General features: G+C 36.7%; 1 pseudogene across 1 annotated transcript; it reads right to left on the bottom strand.

The window, feature by feature from the left end:
* Positions 1 to 10,491: 10,491 nt before the first annotated feature.
* Positions 10,492 to 11,693, bottom strand: LOC149828319 (protein SENSITIVE TO PROTON RHIZOTOXICITY 2 pseudogene; annotated as a pseudogene). Its single transcript, XR_016434015.1, has one exon. The product of XR_016434015.1 is annotated as a protein SENSITIVE TO PROTON RHIZOTOXICITY 2 pseudogene (transcript).
* Between the last annotated feature and the right edge of the window lie 7,153 nt (positions 11,694 to 18,846).

Consider the following 18,846-nt stretch of genomic DNA (forward strand, 5'->3'; position numbering starts at 1 on the left):
ATAGGTTCTCTTTAGTGAGAAGCAACTTTTGGATCACTGGAATCTGAGTTGTATACAGGTTTTTTTGGTGTTCTAAGATCAATGGCTATGAGGGTATCCATTTTTTCAGCTCATAAAAATACATTTTTTCGTCCAAAAAATATGATTGAAGAGTTGATTCTCACTAAATTGAGCATGCTAAACACATCTAACCGTTCATATCTATCATAAAACACTTCAAACACTGGAGCAAAATGAAAAAATAGTGCCTAATTTGTTCACTTTTCATATATATATATATATATATATATATATATATATATATATAGAGAGAGAGAGAGAGAGAGAGAGAATATGTAAACCAGTCAATTATGTAAACTAGTATGAACCAAGATTTTCATAGTGTTTTTTGCAAATCTTACTCTCATATGCATTAAGTGTAGTCCATTTACTTGGAATCGACTATTGGATCATCATAATCGGACCAAGAAATGTTATTTTATATACTTGAATATTTATAAAAATTTTGAGCCATTGATTTTCAAGCCTTAAAAAATCTTTTTTATACAAAGTAATCAGATGATTTAAGAGTTTGTTTCTATAAAACCATGCATTTAGATTGCATCCATACGATGAAATTTTAGAAAAAAAAAACTATAAAAATCTGGGTGGGTACTAATTTACATATTTGTCTGGTTTACATATTCCAATTACCCATATATATAAAAGAAAATAAAAACCTACAAAATGGCACCTTGCTAAATGAAACATGATATTGGATTTCAGTTGTTTTTTCGAAATGCTAATCCCATAGATGTGTTCAGCATGATTGATTTACTAGAAATCGATACTTAAATCATGCATTTTGGATGAAAAAATAGTATTTGGAGCATCAAAAAATTATGAATATTGTAGGCCATTGATTTTTAAAACCTTATAAAAACCTATCCATGCATCAAAATAAAATGATCTAAGAACTGATTCATATAAAAACAAGCATATAGTTCACATTTGTACCGTCAGACTTTCAAAAAATACTAAAAATCTAATAACATGTTTCATTTAGCACCGTACCCATTTTATAGGTTTCTCTCTCTTTCTATATATATATATATATATATATATATATATAGAGAGAGAGAGAGAGGGAGAGAGAATCATGCTAGAGTGCTCTAGGCGCACCTACAGCTTCAATTAAGTGGGAGTAGGTACCTAGGGAACTCTCTCTCTCTCTCTCTCTCTCTCTCTCTCTATATATATATATATATATATATATATATATATATATATATATATATATATATATATATAAGGGAAGGGAATGAAATTGTTTGGGAAAGATGCCAAAATTTCATTGCAAGTTTGTGGACGGAGGAAGTACATTTGTTCTTTTAAGCCAAACTCTTGCTTTTATACTATTTCAGAAACCTAAGAACTCGATCATATGAGCATGTAAAATGCAGGATTTTCAATTCTAGCTGAAAAAAGGAGTTGGTACTCAATTAAATGACAAAATTCCATACTCAATCTCATAAGCACATTTAAAATTCTATGGAAAGCTTGTAGTAAGAATTTTTTTAGAATTCTGTGGTAATTGGTAAACTGTATTTGGTGAAAGTCGCATGCAGAACTTGAAGGAAGATCTTTTACATCAAACATGGGGTCAAGTTCACGTTGTTTTGAGAAATCCAAACATCTCTGACAAGTGACAGATACAGAGATAATAATTTGTCCAAAACGAACTTCACTCTTATCAATTTCTTGGGCAAGTGTTTTCATTTTTTTTAATTTTGAAAACTTTTAAAATTTTCAAACTCGTTGGCTTATTCTTGATATCGGTGCAATCGGAAGAACAGAATCGTTACTCGTAAAGGTGCCTTGAGAGCTGCAGGTAGGGGTGTCAACCGGTCGGGTCGGATACAGGTGGAACCAGACTTGGACCCAATTTTTGGGTATGGTACTGGGTCCGGACCTGAGTCTAATCAGGTCCACTATAACAGAAACCATACCCAGACCCAGACAATACCCGATCAAATAATATATATATTTACATTGAAAATTTGCTGATCGTAATCGGAACTCGGGTCATGCTTAGGTCTGGAATAAAATTTCACAAACTATACCTAGATCCATGTATTAATGGGACCTTCGGGTCCAGACCTAGGTCTTAATCAGGTCTTATTTATCACCATACCCAAGTTGGGTCCAGGTAAACCTGACTGTTGACACCTCAAGTCAGGGAGGACCTTGGTAACCAACCGATGGAAACCGGGTGACCCAATTCGTAATACTACAATTGTTCTTTGGTTCCAACTCCATCGGGTCATAAAGATGGGCTATTTTCTAATATATATATATATATATATATATATATATATATATATATATATATATATATATATATATATATATATATATATATATATATATATATATATATATATATATATATACAAAAATTGGTAGTTGCACACTCGTTAGGTGCTCAAACTAAGGTCACTCACGCTGAGTGTCCATCACGCGGGGTGATTGGTCGTTCAACTCAACGTCTTTTTTGCACAACAAACCTAAGTGAACACTTTTTGCATGGTTGGTAGCGCCAGTAAAAGTCTAAGCGGACACTTGTAGACTTTTACTGGTGTTATTTTAGCTTCAATAAAAGTCTTTTTGTGCAAAAAAGATGTTGAGTGTTCATTATACTGTGCGATGAATGCTCAACGTGAGTGACCTTCGTTTGACACATCACAATATATATATATATATATATATATATAGAGAGAGAGAGAGAGAGGTGTTTAATGAAATATACTTAATGATACATGCTTAAATGAGTTTTTCAGGGTTTTTTTTGTATTATTTTTAAATTTTGACCATACAAATGTGATCTATGTACTTGATTTTATAGGGATCAGCTCTTGAAGTGTTAGATTCGGACATATGGGTGAGTTTTTATAAGGTTCAAAAAATCAATAGTGCAAAATCTTTATAAGTTTTTGAGGCTCCAAATATCATTTTTTTCATCGAAAACACATGATTCATGTGTGAATTCCTCGTAAATTGACCATGCCCAATACATTTATAGGGTTGAAACTGCAAAAAAATACAAATAGCTAAAAAACCATTTAGCACTTATCATTAAGCACATACCCAATTTTATATATATATATATATATATATATATATATATATATATATATATATATATATATATATATATATATATATATATATATTGAAAAAGGGGTGGGTATGCATAGTTGAGGTGTGCATGCTTCGTGTGCACCCGGTGTTTGACTGTTTTTGGCGTTTCTGTGTATGGATGTGTTCAACATGTTTTATTTGCTAGAAACCGATCCTTGGGTTGTATTTATTTGATGAAAAATAATTTTATAATGTTTGCAATTTAAAAATTGTGAGTCATGGATTTTTCAACCCTTAAAATGGTTTGCACAACGACTTCTCAAGGAGTCTACGAGAAAAGTTTACATGGTATATAAGTAGGAGATATGAAAATAGTGAAACCAATCAAAGACTTGGAAAGAGGCATTTAGAGGTGACATGAAAGATTATAAAGTGGCTAAAGTCTTAGGGTTAAATAAATTAGAATGAAGAAAAATGACTGGTAAAACCAATCTCATGTAGTTGAGATAAGGTTTGATGTTGATGACCAACAGGGGCTCCGCTTGTTTGGCAGTAGTAGTTAGTGCAAGTCACCTTGTGTTGGACGTAGCAAGCCCAATGGTTTAGTTGTATCCTAACCACAGCTTTCTCTGTCAAAAATAAAAGGTTTGATGATGAAGATGATGGTTTTTCAACCTTTAAAAATGCATGCTCGTGTATCATACTTGAATGATTCAAAAGTTTGGTCCTTACTAATTTTCTATCATGTAGAGCATGTGGTCAGAATTTTAAAAGAACTAAAAAAATAATTGGTGAAATTCTGAATGTACTCTGTACTCAGATAAACCTGTGCACACCTGCACGCAAAGGGAAGTGTACTGTGAAAAGTATCAGCCTCTCATTCAACAAAGGAAGAGTAGGAAAGCTCTAGGAAGAAACGTGTTATGTAATTTTCTCTGTTGCAACAGAGAAGTTGGTAGGGAAACCTAACTCTGGTGCATAAGCATCACATTTTTATCACCATCACCATCTTTATCTCCATTCACTTGTCATTCAATACCAGCATCCGTGCTATTTTACTACCGTTTATAAGCATTGACATCATTGCTATTATTATCAATAATCTCCTTTTAATTATCATCCTGATGGAGCGCGGTTGGGGCTATGTCTTCAACTCGGAGTTTTACCTAGCAGGAGGCGGGTCTGTTAAGTGACTTGGTTCTCGGTCAGGGTTTTCCTTCATCAAAAAGAAAAAAAATTATCATCCTGATGAAGTTCCCTGTTACTTTAAAATGACTGAAGTATTTAGAAAAAGATTTTGGTGGAAAATATGAATATGACTTTTTTTCTTAGATAACAGGAAGAAACCACCACTGTGGCTGGATGCCCCAGTACGAGTGAGTAGTGCCCGTTAACCGTGACTCTGTTTCAGTGTCTATGGTGTGAAATTCTATGAACACTCTCTCAGCCCATTTTGGTGAGTTTTGCCTTGTGGACATCCAATCAACAGCTAGATGGTTCGGTTCGATGGTTAGGATTGAATGTATAATGAAATTCATCTTATTTTAAATGATGGGATCTGTGTTCTCTTGTAAATGGGTTCTGCATCACATGTGTTTGCCGGCCGGAGAAACCGTCATGTTTTCGCGAAAATAAATGAAAACCATTGTATTTTTGCAGGCCCACCATGGCAACACAAATGCTGCCCTCTCTTTCTCCACAGAAAGAGGGTCATTTTCAATGTTTTCCCCCTCCCTTCATTTGCGGGGAAGCTGGTGTTTGTGAAGCAAGAAAATGGTAGGAAAATTGCAAGTAGGAAAAAAAAATGACAAATTTTCCAACTGTTCCAAGCAAGAGAAATTTTTGAAAGGAAAGTTTTTTTTTAATTTAATTTTTTATAAAAAAAAGTCCTTTCACCACATTAAAAATTCTCTTGGCAACAACCATTCATCCACAACACATCTTGGGCTGCCACAAGAAGAGCTTCCTCCACCAACCAGCTCCACTTGTTTGGCTTTGGCAGGAGCAGTTAGTGCACGTCACCTTGTGTTGGGGCATTGCAAGTTTGAATCCCCATGGCATGATTGTATAACTGGTAGGGGTCTGCCTAATGCCGGTTTTCTTCTTAAACAAAAAAAGAAGAGCTTCCTCCATCTTCATCTTCCTCCCACCCATCACCATTTTCAGGTCTCTCTCTCTCACACATTTTTATGTCTTTCTCATGTTATACAAACAAGCAAAAGCCTTTTATTTGGAAAAGTTATCATATCAAATCTTTCCATAAAAAATAATTTGTGTTCCTATGAGAAATTTTCTTGCTTCCAAACAGCCCCTTAGTTTCATTCGGGCCGACATGAGTTGGATCTGGCTGCACATTGCAGACCCGACTAGTAATCATGCTCAGCCTGACCTGAATATTAATCTAGCCTTCAAGAGGATCGGACCCATTCAAAAAAGGAATGATTTTGGCCCCGCATGAGCCAGATAGCCTGAGCATGGCTAGGGCCATGCCCGATAATAGTTGGGCTATGGTTATGTCCGGCCTAAGTTCAAGTTGGACCTCTCGTGCCCTATTTGGGCCAGCCCGATGGCCACCCTTACTCTTGTCCCGTGTTTGGGTACATGGATCATTGGGTAATTTTTATTCCCTTAATTTCTAGTGGCAATGAAGTAACCAAGTATGCAGCACCTGCCATGTGTTTCACATCATAGTTGCGAGAGACAGGTATGGGAAACCAATACGGGTAAGGCCCTTAAAAGTTTGATGTACTCTTTTCATTGAAACATGTATATAAAAATTTTGGTATGAGTTTTCAGTAGACAATGATACAAGGTTTTAGTAGGGGGGTTTCTTGATGATGGTATAAGTTTCTAACAAAATTGATGATCGTTTCTGAAAATTAGATATCATTTATGTTATGAGAATAATGACATCATATATGTTGTAATAAAAAAATGCTAAGAAAAGAAAAAACATTAAAAAACAAAAAATACCACAATTTTTTCCATGTATTATGCAAAAGCAAATTATTGAAAACAAAATGTTTAAAAACAATAACCAAATCAAGAAAAAACATAGAACAAAGCTAATATGGTCAATAACCCAAAGGCTGCCTCTTTCAATAATTTGTGAAAAGTATATGCAACTATGAGCATGATATTATTGTGTTTCTCAAGTCTCAACTATGAAATTGATATAAAATGTATAAAAATCAAGTATATATTAAAGAAAAAATGACCTTTGACCGCCTCAATGGAAGTGAGAAAAGCCTGCCAATGGTTTCAATAGAAATAAGCTAGACCTACATAATACCAGTTGTCAGTCGAGGAAGCAAGAGCGAAGAGCAGAAAGCGAGACACTTTCAAAATTTTAGGAAATCAAAAGCGTGGGATGACTTAGAAGCGAATTAAGAATCGTCTCGAAAGCGAACCAGAAGTGATCTAAGAAGCGAGGAAAAAGCAAAAATAAAAATAAAAATAAAAATAAAATACAAAAAAATAAAAAAGAAGAAAGTTTCCCCACTCCCTATGGCACTTCCAATAACTCTGCATAATACAACTATGTTTCAAATCCTTATTGCAACTTGTGCTTGTGATTCATTACGCCTTGGGAAGCCCATGGGGTGCCATTCATTTCGAACATCACCAAGTTCATGAGGCATCACATGTCAGCATATTTCTTGCCATGATACTGAAGCTGGGTGTGCTTCCAACTGGTGGGTAAAGAAGAAGTAGGGTTCTACATCCTTGGTGAGTGAGAGTTTTTATCCATCTATTAAAAAAAAAAAAACTTCTTGGAATTCTTTGCAACCCATACACATCGCACATTCTTGCATCATTATCAGCTAATTGTCCAAATATGGAAAAATATTAGCCAACACACATGCATGTAAAGCAAAAGGCTTTATCTTAAGCTAAACTTTACATATCGATAATTCAATGCAAAAAGAACTCACTTATGAACAAATGATCTGATTATCGGGTTGATATCATTTGAAAAAGCTCTAAGCGGCCACTCTTTGATGTGCTTCCACATGAGAAAATCCCGAAAAAAAAACAATTTTCAAAAACAACTCTGCTTCATATTGATTTCAATGAGGGCCATTGCTTGGTGCAATAGCAAGTGCTCAAGCTGTCAGCATGGAGACACAGGTTTGAGGAGGCCGGATCAGGTGCAATCACATTGTACATTTTTGATGTACTGCTGCACTGGAGCACCCTTCTTCCTTCCCATGCAGCCTGTCAGCTGTGGGGCTCAACAGCATATGGTGGGTGCTCAAGTGCAGTGGCATATTTGAAATGTACAATGTGATTGCACCAAATCTTTTTTTCAAGTTCGAGCCTCAAGGGAGCAGATTCAGTGATCTTTGCAAAAGTACTCACTGGATCAAACATCAGCCCAAGGGCAAGCACTTATTGTGGAAAAACAAAAGGTTAGGACCGCACTAAGTATGGCCCTATACTTGTTTAAAGCGTCCTAAATGAAAGGAGATCCAGTGTTCCAGGCAGAACACATTATAAGGGAGAGCAGATCAGGTGATCTGTAAACTGATTTGACATCTTCACCGTCTATTGCTTCATCCCACAAGGACCTCATGGTCCTTGTATACATTGTGGAAGGTAAGGAGTTTCATATCACTTGATCTTCTCTCATTATAATGTGTGTGTGTGTGTGTTTTTTTTTTGGGGGGGGGGGGGGGGGGGGAACTAAGGCGGGCTCAAATACAAAGTAAAAGAAAATCAAATTATTGACAATAGGTTTCAAAAAATCAAATCATAACCCTATGTTCTACAAAACATATTAAATTATTCACTTATGCTAGTTGATAAAAAAAACTTAAATATTTTAACTGAAATCAAATCACACAATATTTATGAATTCATGTCTAATGGTAATTAGAAGAAAAAAATACCTAAAACCTTAAAATTATAAACTAAATATTTATATTATTAAAAAATCACTAATATTCTAATAGGATTAGTAAAAAATGGCAAAAAAAAGGTAAAAAGAGAACTCTCCCTCAACTTTCAGATACTTATAGGTCCAAAAAGAAATCATAAAAAAAGAATATGCAACATATTCAAACAAAAACTGAAAACACAGAATTTCACTGATTGTATCGCAAAAAGACCTCAAAAACAGAAAACAATATAACCAAGTAGAAATCCATAAAATATAAAATTTTACCAAATTGAATGGTAAATGAACCACAGGAACATATGAGAAGCGCATAAATGCAGTATAATCAAGTAAAAAAACAGAAAAATATAAAAATTATACAAATTGCATGTAAAATGTAACTACAAAAACAGAGAAAAAGCAAGTGCAGCATAATCAAGTAGAAAACACGAAAAAAGTAAAATGTTACCAATCACATCGTAAATTGAAGAAACAGAGAATCAACAAGTAAATGCAACATAATCGAGTAGAAAATCAAAAAAATGTAAAATTTTAGCAATAGCATCGTGAAATGAACCAAGAATCAACAAGTAATTGCAGGCAGCATGATCAAGTAGAAAACCGAAAAACATAAAATTTTATGAACCACGTAAACAGAGAATCAGCAAGTAAATGCAGCATTAATCAAGTAGAAAACAAAAAAAAACAGAAAAAATTTACCAATCGCACAAGTTGTGCCTGCCCCGGGGCACTGCCCACTTGCACTCCTGGTCAAGGTGGGCACTGGCTACCTGCGCACTGGGTCAGGTGGGTACTGGCGCCCACTTTGACCTATTAACCCTTAGGGGATTTTTCTGGGTAAGAGTGGGCACATACCCACCCTACCCACAAGGTGGCTCATCCCCTGGTTTTGCCCAGCCAGGGAGAGCTACGCAGTGTTTACCCCTATTAAAAAGGGGGGCCAGCCTACCCACAAGGTGGCTCATCCCCTGGTTTTGCCCAGCCAGGGAGAGCTACGCAGTGTTTACCCCTATTAATAAGGGGAACCACCCTACCCACAAGGTGGCTCATCCCCAGGTTTTGCCCAGCCAGGGAGAGCTACGCAGTGTTTATCCCTATTAAAAAGGGGGCCCCAGCGTACTGCCCCCTATTAAAAGGGGCGAACACTTATGAAGCGTTTTCCCCTGAACACTACCTTGACCTAAACCGAGTTGCTCAAAGAATTTGATGCAGGCAGGGCATCCAGTTACTCATCTATTTGATTCAGTAGCGTGGTATATATGCTGGCCACCGGCTGCCTAGGCTTTCTATGCTGGCAATGGCTGAGGGCCCTCAGCCTGGCCCAAATTAGCCAGTCTACATAGAATATGAATCACAGTGTAGATAAAGATAATCTGTTGTGGGATGAGAAACTGATCCTGGAATCTGGATCATGGTGCACAAAAGCAAAACACTTCTGCAAGAAGTGAGGGTCTTCCTGATTACTGTGCGCTATGCAAGCTGTAACTTCGAGCATAGCTGATAGGGAGAGTCTATGTGTCTTACGAAAACATGACAGTGCATGTATTGGAATGCTATCTTAAGCATGGGACGTCTATCCAGTGCTGCTAGATCACCTAACCTGGCTTCTCCAAGTAACATATCTAAGAAAGAGATCGTGGGGATATGTATGCATGTTCATGAGAATTAGCAAAGAGTAGGCCTCAATCTGTCAATATTTTTGTTATTGAAAAGTAGGGATGTAAATGGTTTGGATTCGGATAGGATGTGGCCAATTCCAAATCTGACTAATCCGATGTTGACTAAATGGATTAGAATTTGGATTCGGATATTCATCAAATTCAAATATTCATTAGATTCGGCAGCAAAAAGTGAAACCCAGATATGGTTTTGGCTTACCAAATGCAACTAAATGGAATCAAACTTGGTCAAATATTGGATAAAATCCGATCCATTGACTTCTCTATTGGCAAGTGAAGGAACCTCTCACCTGTGAAACTATGATGGGACAATATACTTTGTTACGAACTGATATGTTCTAACCATTCCATCATCCAATCAATTGGTTTCAAAGAAATTGATTTGTTTAACATATTGCGTTGAACTTATTAGCAAAAGGAGGTTTATAATTGATCGATCTAGTGAGTTTATAAGTTCAGTAATCCTTGTGAATATCCTAATTTCCATGTTTCTTAATTATTCACAAATGAAACACCCATAAGTACATGAATTGATCTTATGCAAAAGATCATAGTCTTTGGCTTTTTCTCACAATGAAAGTTGAAATTTATCATGTAAAACAAAATTATTGGTGTACTGCTAATCTCATGAAACCTCTGATCTTATTAGTTTTATATATTGATTCATGAATCAGTGCATACATGGAAACAAACATGAATTGATTTCAAGCACCATGTTTATAACGATTTAATTTTTTTTGTTATTTCTGGCGCCATGTATATCGACTACATTTGTCCAAAAAAAAAAGTATATCAACTACAAACTCTCCATGTTATTGACATAGCCACATCTATAGTCAGAGATACAAGGTTACAAAGGCAACCCTTTTGTTTTGTTAAGCTAATGATATTCTAAAACTTACATCATCATATTCAATTTATTGTTTTCACTTGATTATAGGAGAACCAATCCGCAACTAATATACAAGAAGTTCAGATGACCACTTACTACCTTGTTTTCAGGCTTTCCTTCCAAAAGTTGAGCACCTCACAAAGGGTGTGTGACCCTTGAACAAGGAAACATGACCTAGAAGCTTGTCCTTTCTAGAGAAGCTTGTCCCACAGGAGCACTGCCACTTGAGATCCCCACAGTGTTTCTCATGTGTTCTTAGGTCTGACAGCACTGAAAACTTCTTATAGTTGCACCTCTTGCAGACATACACTTTAGGGCAGTGGCTTCTCTTGTAATGGTTCTTCGCACATATCATTGATTTCAAGGGCTGGAATTTGGCATGGTTCTTGTTCCACCTGCACCCTTCATGTGGGCAAGAGTACTTTCTAGGCACCTCTAGACCTTGCCCCTTATCCAAACCATTGGTGTTGCCCTTAGGCCTCACAAGTGCAGCATTGGTCTTGTATTCATCCCCATGAGCCCTCATATGCATTCTTAGATTGGCCCCCCTCTTGAACCCTTTCCCACATATATGGCAGTAGTGAGTGAACTCAGCCAAGAGGTCAGCAGGACTCACTTCAATAATTTCACAAGAAGATGTGTCACCATTGAATCTCAAACCAGAACTATCTCCATGGTTCACTTGGGGAAGATCACTGAAGATATCAAAGCTCAACCCATTTGAGTAACTATCTAAATGAACACCATCCTCCATCATGACCCAGTCCTCACCTTCAAGGGATTCACCAACCTCACTCGGGCCCCTAGCATGGACTGGTCCCACAGGGAACCCTTCAGCTAGCCTTGGAGCAGACTGGATCTTTGCTGGGTTCAGGCTAGTGTTTTGACAGATTGTCATCATGGATGATGCTGTTAAGACAACCTCCTGCATGATGCTGCCAATTTTTGAAGCAATTGATCCTTGTTGTGTTGGTGATTGGTGTGGTTGAAGAAGATGAATTAGTGCCTGTACTTGTTGGATCTTGTCATGGAGAAGGGAAAGATGGTAAAAGAACTCTGGTTTTGCCATCTCTCTCTCTCTCTCTCTCTCTCTCTCTCTCTCTCTCTAATGAGTTGCTAAGGTAGTGCCTATAAGTCAAATACGGGACGGTTGAAGAAGCTTCCTGTAATTTACAGCCTGGTAATTAAGACCATGGAAAAAAACAAGCACGCTAAGTACTAAAAAGAATTGCAATTTGTGACATGCTCTTTGATTTTCATTGTCCTTTTTTCATATAATATTTTGAGTGTCTCCTATATTGTCACTATATCACGTTCTAGGGATGACATCATTTACAATTGTTATACACATTTATACATAAGCACAGTACTGATATTAATTCTAAAATACCATTTATGTACCACATTACCAACCATGCATATTGCTCCTCACCAGCTATGTTGAAAACATAGGCTCTATGAATATGAACCTTCACCAAATGACTCTCTACTTAAGAGAGAGAGAGAGAGAGAGATTATATCCAATATCAGCAAAATTTGGTGATATTGCATATAGGCCACATCGGGTGGTCCCCCACCTGGTGGGAAGTGGATGGACGTCCAAAAAGGGGTAAATATATGGGGTGGCCCACATATAAAAAAAACTACCGTAATTTGGTTATTGCACGTAGGGATGTAAAAGGTTCAGGTCTGAGTTAGACATCTGACCGAAATCCAAGTCCGTTTGGCAAGATTTGTTAGACTCCGATTCGGTTGTAGTACTTTTATTTACATTATTGTTCTGAATCTGAACTCAACTCTCAATGACATAAGCTGCTTATGGCTCAGCTTGCAAAGAGCTTGTTCAAACTCGTGAAATAGGTTCGACAAGCCCAACATAACCTAGTGTTCGGTTCGGCATGACTTGTGAACTAGTAGTAAATATATTTTACAAATACTTTATATCCTTTTTTTTTGACAAAAAAATAGAATCATTGAAGAACAAGTCAGAGTACAGTAGCATAAAACAGAAAAGTGGCAGTGATGAGGTATCACCAACCATGGATCACAGAACATAAATCAAAAAACAGAGAGAGCCGATCAACATAAATCTGGCAAGAAACAATCCCAGATTACAGAAGGACGTCGCTGCCAGACGCCAGGCGAGAGTCCTGTTTGCGCCAATCCGACGAAAATCCTGGTTTGGCCATTTCCTGCGCACCCTACTAGTAATCTCCCAACATTTTATATCATAGAGTATAGATGGTGGAAGTGTTTGGCTTGCAAGCAATAAGTTTAAAGTTCAAATCCTATCTCTTACAACTTTGAAATAATGTATTTATTTTGGAAATAAAGTCATTTGAGCTTGGTTCAGTAGGTTTAGAGTCTAAATTTTATTACTTTTAATTTTGAAAAATGTACTTCTTTGTAAATGCGCCAACTTGAGCTAGGCGCATTTGATTGTGCTTGCCATGAGCTCGCTCAACACAAGGACAAGCCGAGCTTGAACCCCTTCTGTTCGTTTATTCGGGTTGTTTACAGCCCTACTAAAATTCAACTGCAGCAGATCCAAATCCAACTCGTTTACATCCCTAAATTACAATAGCATGTGTGTGTGTGTGTGTGTGCACATGCTAACGTTGTAATAGGAGTTTTTTTATCCACAAGTCGTCCTACGGTTGTTCTTGTCTGTGGGTAGGTTAACAGGAAGGGCAGCCTTTGCTCATGCTTCAGTTAGGATGTTTTGATTCGTATGTACACTTGCTGAGCACAGCCCTTGTTTTTCTGTAACCAGTGGCTGGACAGGTTTGGTGAGTTAGTTTTCAACATAATGACAATAGTTTAAAACGGAAAAATATACATCAGCAGCCAAAACTCGCAAGAAATAGAATTTTTTTTAAAAAGTTCGCATTTTTTGGTGAAATGTTGACAATAAAAAACTTAAAAATATAAAATTAGGAAGAAAAAATAAAAAAACACAAATTTTTCACGATAAATATCATTAAAAACATAAAATATCATGCTTATAACAAATTTGAAAATAATTATTTGTTTTTGTAAATGAGTTAGTTTGAGCTTGACATAGCAGGTTTAATCGTAAATGAGCTTGCTCATTCAGCTCGAGCTCGAGCTCAAGCTCGGCCCATCTCCATACAAGAAATGAGCCAAGCTTGATCAGTTTGTTTGGCTCGTTTACCAGCCCTACTTGTGACCAACAAGAACAGCCTCTCTACTTTCTCCCGATGTGATTGTTCATCCCCACTTTGTGGCCAAAGCAAACATACCCTAAGTGTAGGTCACTTCATATCATGACTCGTGAAAGTCACCAAGTTGAAGCGATTTCATGAGTTTGAAACTTTCACATCCTTTGCTGTAAGGCTGAGGTTGGTTATGGTTTTTAAACCAATAAACTCTTGAGCGATGCAGTTTTCTGTGATTATACTTAAAAAAAAAGAAGTGCAGACCGTTTCACAGACTTATTTCTCCCTTCAATAGGTATCACCTTTTAGCAGCAGTAGACAGATTTTTGTTTTTCTTCCTTAGCTCGTAGAAATGGAGAGTCTAGCATCAGTTCTACTGCATGAACAGCATGCAGTTATTTTTAAAACCTTTTAGGTTTGTTTAAGAGCCTTGAATTAGAAGTGCAATATGCTTTTTCCAACACTCTTTGCGGTTTAGGAGCAGGGAATTATGGTTTCTCCAACAGCCTCTGGTGTTTGGGAATAGTGCATTAGAGTTTCTCCAACATCCTCTGTAGTTCAGGAGCAGTGATGTTGGCAAAACACTGCGTTTGAATAGAGTTGGCAGAACCAACACATTTTCATAACACCATATTTTAGCAAAACAGAGAAACAGTGTTTTCATCCTAATGGAGCGCTCCTGAAGATTAATCAACTTTTGAATCCAATACTATTAAGGGTACGTTAGGTTTGATTACATGAGATTCACTTTCTTTTACATGAGATTCACTTCTTAATACACTTTAAAAAGTGAATCTCATTTAAACAGTACCTCAAAAGAAATAAATACACAACTTTTTTTTGTACAAAACCCTAAAAACAAGCTTCATAAAAAGTGAATTGACATAAAACTCAAATGTGAGATTTAGAAAGTGAATCTCTTTTTAAACAGTATTTGTGAGGTTCCCAACAAATAATTTTCAACTCCAAATGGTATAAAACACAAAAGAATCACATTTCTCAAAACAATAGATGTTAACCAGAGGACTCTGTTTGGTAATTTCCAAAGAAATGATGTCAATATTAAAAACTTCAGAAATGTGAGGCCTTTTTTAACATTTGGGCAAAAAGGTTGGTCGCTAAATGGAATTTCTCCCTTTTTACTCTATATAGAACATCTCCAAATGGAATTGAATTCAGGAGCTAAACTCTTCCAGTCAAAAAACATTGAATCAGCTCTACTTTTGACTTCCTACATGGGAATGCACTTTCCTAAGTGATGCAGCTTACCAGCTCCTCATGCATCATTTCTCAAAGCCATGGATATAGAGCTAGAGAGTGAGTGTAAGTGAGCATCAGTGTGGCAGAAAAGTGATGTTTTAGGTCGGTGTGTTTTTGCCTTAAATAGGTTTGGTGTAGCGGGATGGGACCTAGGCCGCTAGGCAGGTGGTCTAGGTTCAAATCCCATGGGCATCACTCCTTGCACAAGCTGAAGCATGGCGACTCCTTTAGGGGCATAAGGGTAAGCCCATGGAGTTTTACATTGTCAGGATAGAGATCATAAGTACGGCAGGCAAAACCAGTGTGGCTAGGTCTCTGATCTTGAGATGGTTTCTCCATGTACATATAAAAATGGTGGGCGATTTTAAACAGCAAGATATAGCAGCATTTTCAAAATGTTGATAATGTCGTTAAAATGTAAATATCATTAAATCACAAATGTTTACATTTTTATTAGTTATTTTTTGTGAAGAAATAGGCGAATGCATTTCTATTTTTTATTTATTCTTGCAAATATGTTTCTCTCTTTTAATTTATGCTGAAATATAAAAAAATTCAATTTCTATGAGAATTTGGCAGCTTTTATTTTACTGATATAATTGTTTGTCACTATTGTGAGCACTATGAAAAACCTACAACATGAACCAAGTAACATTTGATCTATTCAAAAATCATTTTTTATGTTTATGTCATCTTCCTGGCTTTATGTTGAAGATTAGAGAGAGAGAGAGAGCCGAAAGTAATTCAACATTACCACTCATGAAGATCAACAAAATGTTGAACCCATGAACTGAACAAGAGCAAAAGCCAAAACAAATAAAGAAAGCACAACAGAAAAGAACATCAGACAGATAAACGGGCTCGCGCCGGAGCCGCTTGCCCAGATTGCGGCAAAAGAGAGGTAGCATTAGCAGGAGGGAGCGGAAGATCAGTAAGATGTCGCATAAACATCTACCAAGATTTTATGCACCAGGTTATGTTCCAATATGTTCTTGTGCAACAATATCTTTAAATGCCATTGTTGTCTTGTGTTGTTTCTTCCTTCTGCTGTAACCTTTCTTAGGTAATCATCTACTAATAGGGCTGGTAAAGGAACCGAATGAGCTGAGCTTGGGCTGTTGGGGCTCTATATGAGCCTAGTCGAGTTTGCCATGTTCATGCTCGGCTTATTTACCTAAATGAGCTGACTCGTAGTTTGGCTCACCAAGCTCAATTTCTGAGCCGAGTTGCCTGCTTTCCTGCACTATCTACTAGTTTATTCCTATCCTTACTCTACTTATTCTTGAGGATATTTAGTAGGGGTGTCAACTGTCAATGGGTCAGGTTTGGTTAAAACCAGACCTGGCCCCCATTTTTGGGTATGGTATTGGGTTTAATCGGACTCCCATAAGAGAAACCATATTCAGACCCGATAAGAACTACATAAACCAGACCCGGGCCATACACGGTAAAATACTATTTCTTATCATTTTTACATTGAAAATTTGCGGGTCTTAATCAGAGCTCGGGTCGCGGCTGGTCCTGGTATAAAATTTTACAAATTATACCCAGATCCATGTATTACTTGGATTTTCAAGTCCAGACCCGGGTCTTAATCGGGTCTTCTTATTTATCACCATACCCGGACCCTCCTATTTGGTATTTGGTAGACAATTTTCCAAACACTGACGCTATACAGAAACATGAAGTAAAACAGTGTTGCTATTTGGTAGACAAATTTCCAAAAACTGACGCTATATAGAAACATCAGCTGGTTTCTTGATAGAGAATAAACCATTATAATATGCACTCCTTATCTACAATTTAATAGTACGTGATTAATCTCCCTTATTGAGTAAAAAAAGAGGTCATTAATCTCCCTTACTATGACTATTGACTTTTTGTTATTGTTAATGCCTTCATTAATATTGTCTTACATTAATAATCACATCCGATCCATACTCCCTTTTAACACTTAGGAACTTAGAAGAAAAAGATTTAAGGCAAGAGATTGGATACAAGGCCGGAGGGTTTGACCGGAACAGTGTCTTGATCTGTTCGGAACGGCTCCGGTGCAGACGTGGTCTACCCCGAGGTGAATTGAAACAGGTGAGGGGCCTCTCTTCGGGCGAGCCTCCGGATTCGAATACTGTCATGGAGGGAGAGGAACACTGGTGTAATTTTGTTAATAATTTCATAATAAAAAATTATTATGAAAAAAAAAATCACAATACTGTCACTGATTCGAATACTCGCCTAACCCCAGCTTTCTATGTCAAAAAAAAATTTATCCGCTAGGGAACCTGCAATTTCAATCTTTTGTTTTTAAAGGTAAGTTGGGGGTTAGGCAGACACCTAACAGTTAGTTATACAACTATACCATTGGGTTTTGAACCTGCAACGTCCCAACACAAGGAGATGTACACTAAGTGCTCCTACCAAACAAGCGGAACCCTTCAAGCTTTAAGGCAAGAGACGTGCACTAGGGTGCCGGACTTGTGACATCCTTCAACTTGAATGCTTTAAATTTTCAAAGGTTGATAAAAGGCAAACATTTTTATTATATTTTTTACATATTTAAAATCCTACGTATGTCAATATTTTCTTGGGATATTTATTATAAAATTAAATGTCATTTATTGTGAGATTACATTTATAGTTGAAAAGTGACTTTTCTTTTTTAAATTAAAGTTCCAAAGTCTTCATTGGTAGTATATTGAAAATTGTGCGACTTCATAGTTTGCTGGTTAATATGAAGGGTTTAAGGACAGGTTTTGTTCAAATTTAGCAGGAGCCATGGATTTTTAGCAACAGTTTTGACTGCCACTAATTAATGTCAAAGCCACCCTAGTCTGTATCGGCCAATGGATCACATTTGCATGATCAAGCACTCAACCTGATCAGAATCTAAATAATGATCTACTTAAATATTATTAAAGATTGGTTAATTAAACTGTATTACTATTAGGCATTTAACCAACCTTGGCAGCATTGAAGGAAGTCACAAGTTCGATACTTGGGGTGTATGTCTCCCTTCTCTGCAATAGGGATGGCATAAGACCGGGGAGAAACGGGGATCCATCCAAACCTGCCCCGACCCACCCCACCCCATCCCCCATCTTCGTTAATGAAATTACTAATATACTTTTATTATATTATAAAATGAAATTTAAATATATTTATTTATTTTCTAACCCTAAGTTCCTACTTTCTAACCCTAAAAATGGGTCACTTTTTTCTCCTTTCTTATTTTTCTAACGGCTCTAAAGAAGGGCCATTTAAATCATGTACGGGGGAAACAAAAATATGTCCAAACCCGCCCCATTTGGGGCATGGATGGACAACATGAAATGGAGAATGGACCTGGGATGGAGGTGAAAATCAAAACCTGCCATGGGGATAGACAGGGGATGGAGGGCAAAATTTTGAGATGGGGCGGGGGTGGAGACCATATATAGTGACAAAAGTTAAAAATGGCAAAATATCATTTTTCAAAAAACTCGCGAGAATTTGAAAAAAAATCATAAATCTCACATTTTTTTGGCAAAATCTTGGCAATAAAAAATAAATTTTATAAAAAAAAATATTAATAAAAAATATTTAAAAATAAAAACACAATTTTTTCATGATAAATAGCCATTTAAAACATAAATATTGCATTTAAATTGTGGTATTTATGTTTTTTCATAAATCTCACGATATTTTGAAAATCTCGCAAGAAGTTTCTGTTTTAAACTTTTGGGCAATTTCTTGCGATATTATCACGAGATTTTCATAAATCTCGCGATATTTGTCACTACGGTGGAGAGCTTGCCCCCTGCACCCGCCCCAGTCCAC

Source organism: Nuphar pumila, chromosome 9, assembly GCF_984573655.1.
Source record: "Nuphar pumila chromosome 9, dmNupPumi1.hap1.1, whole genome shotgun sequence".
Taxonomy (NCBI): domain Eukaryota; kingdom Viridiplantae; phylum Streptophyta; class Magnoliopsida; order Nymphaeales; family Nymphaeaceae; genus Nuphar; species Nuphar pumila.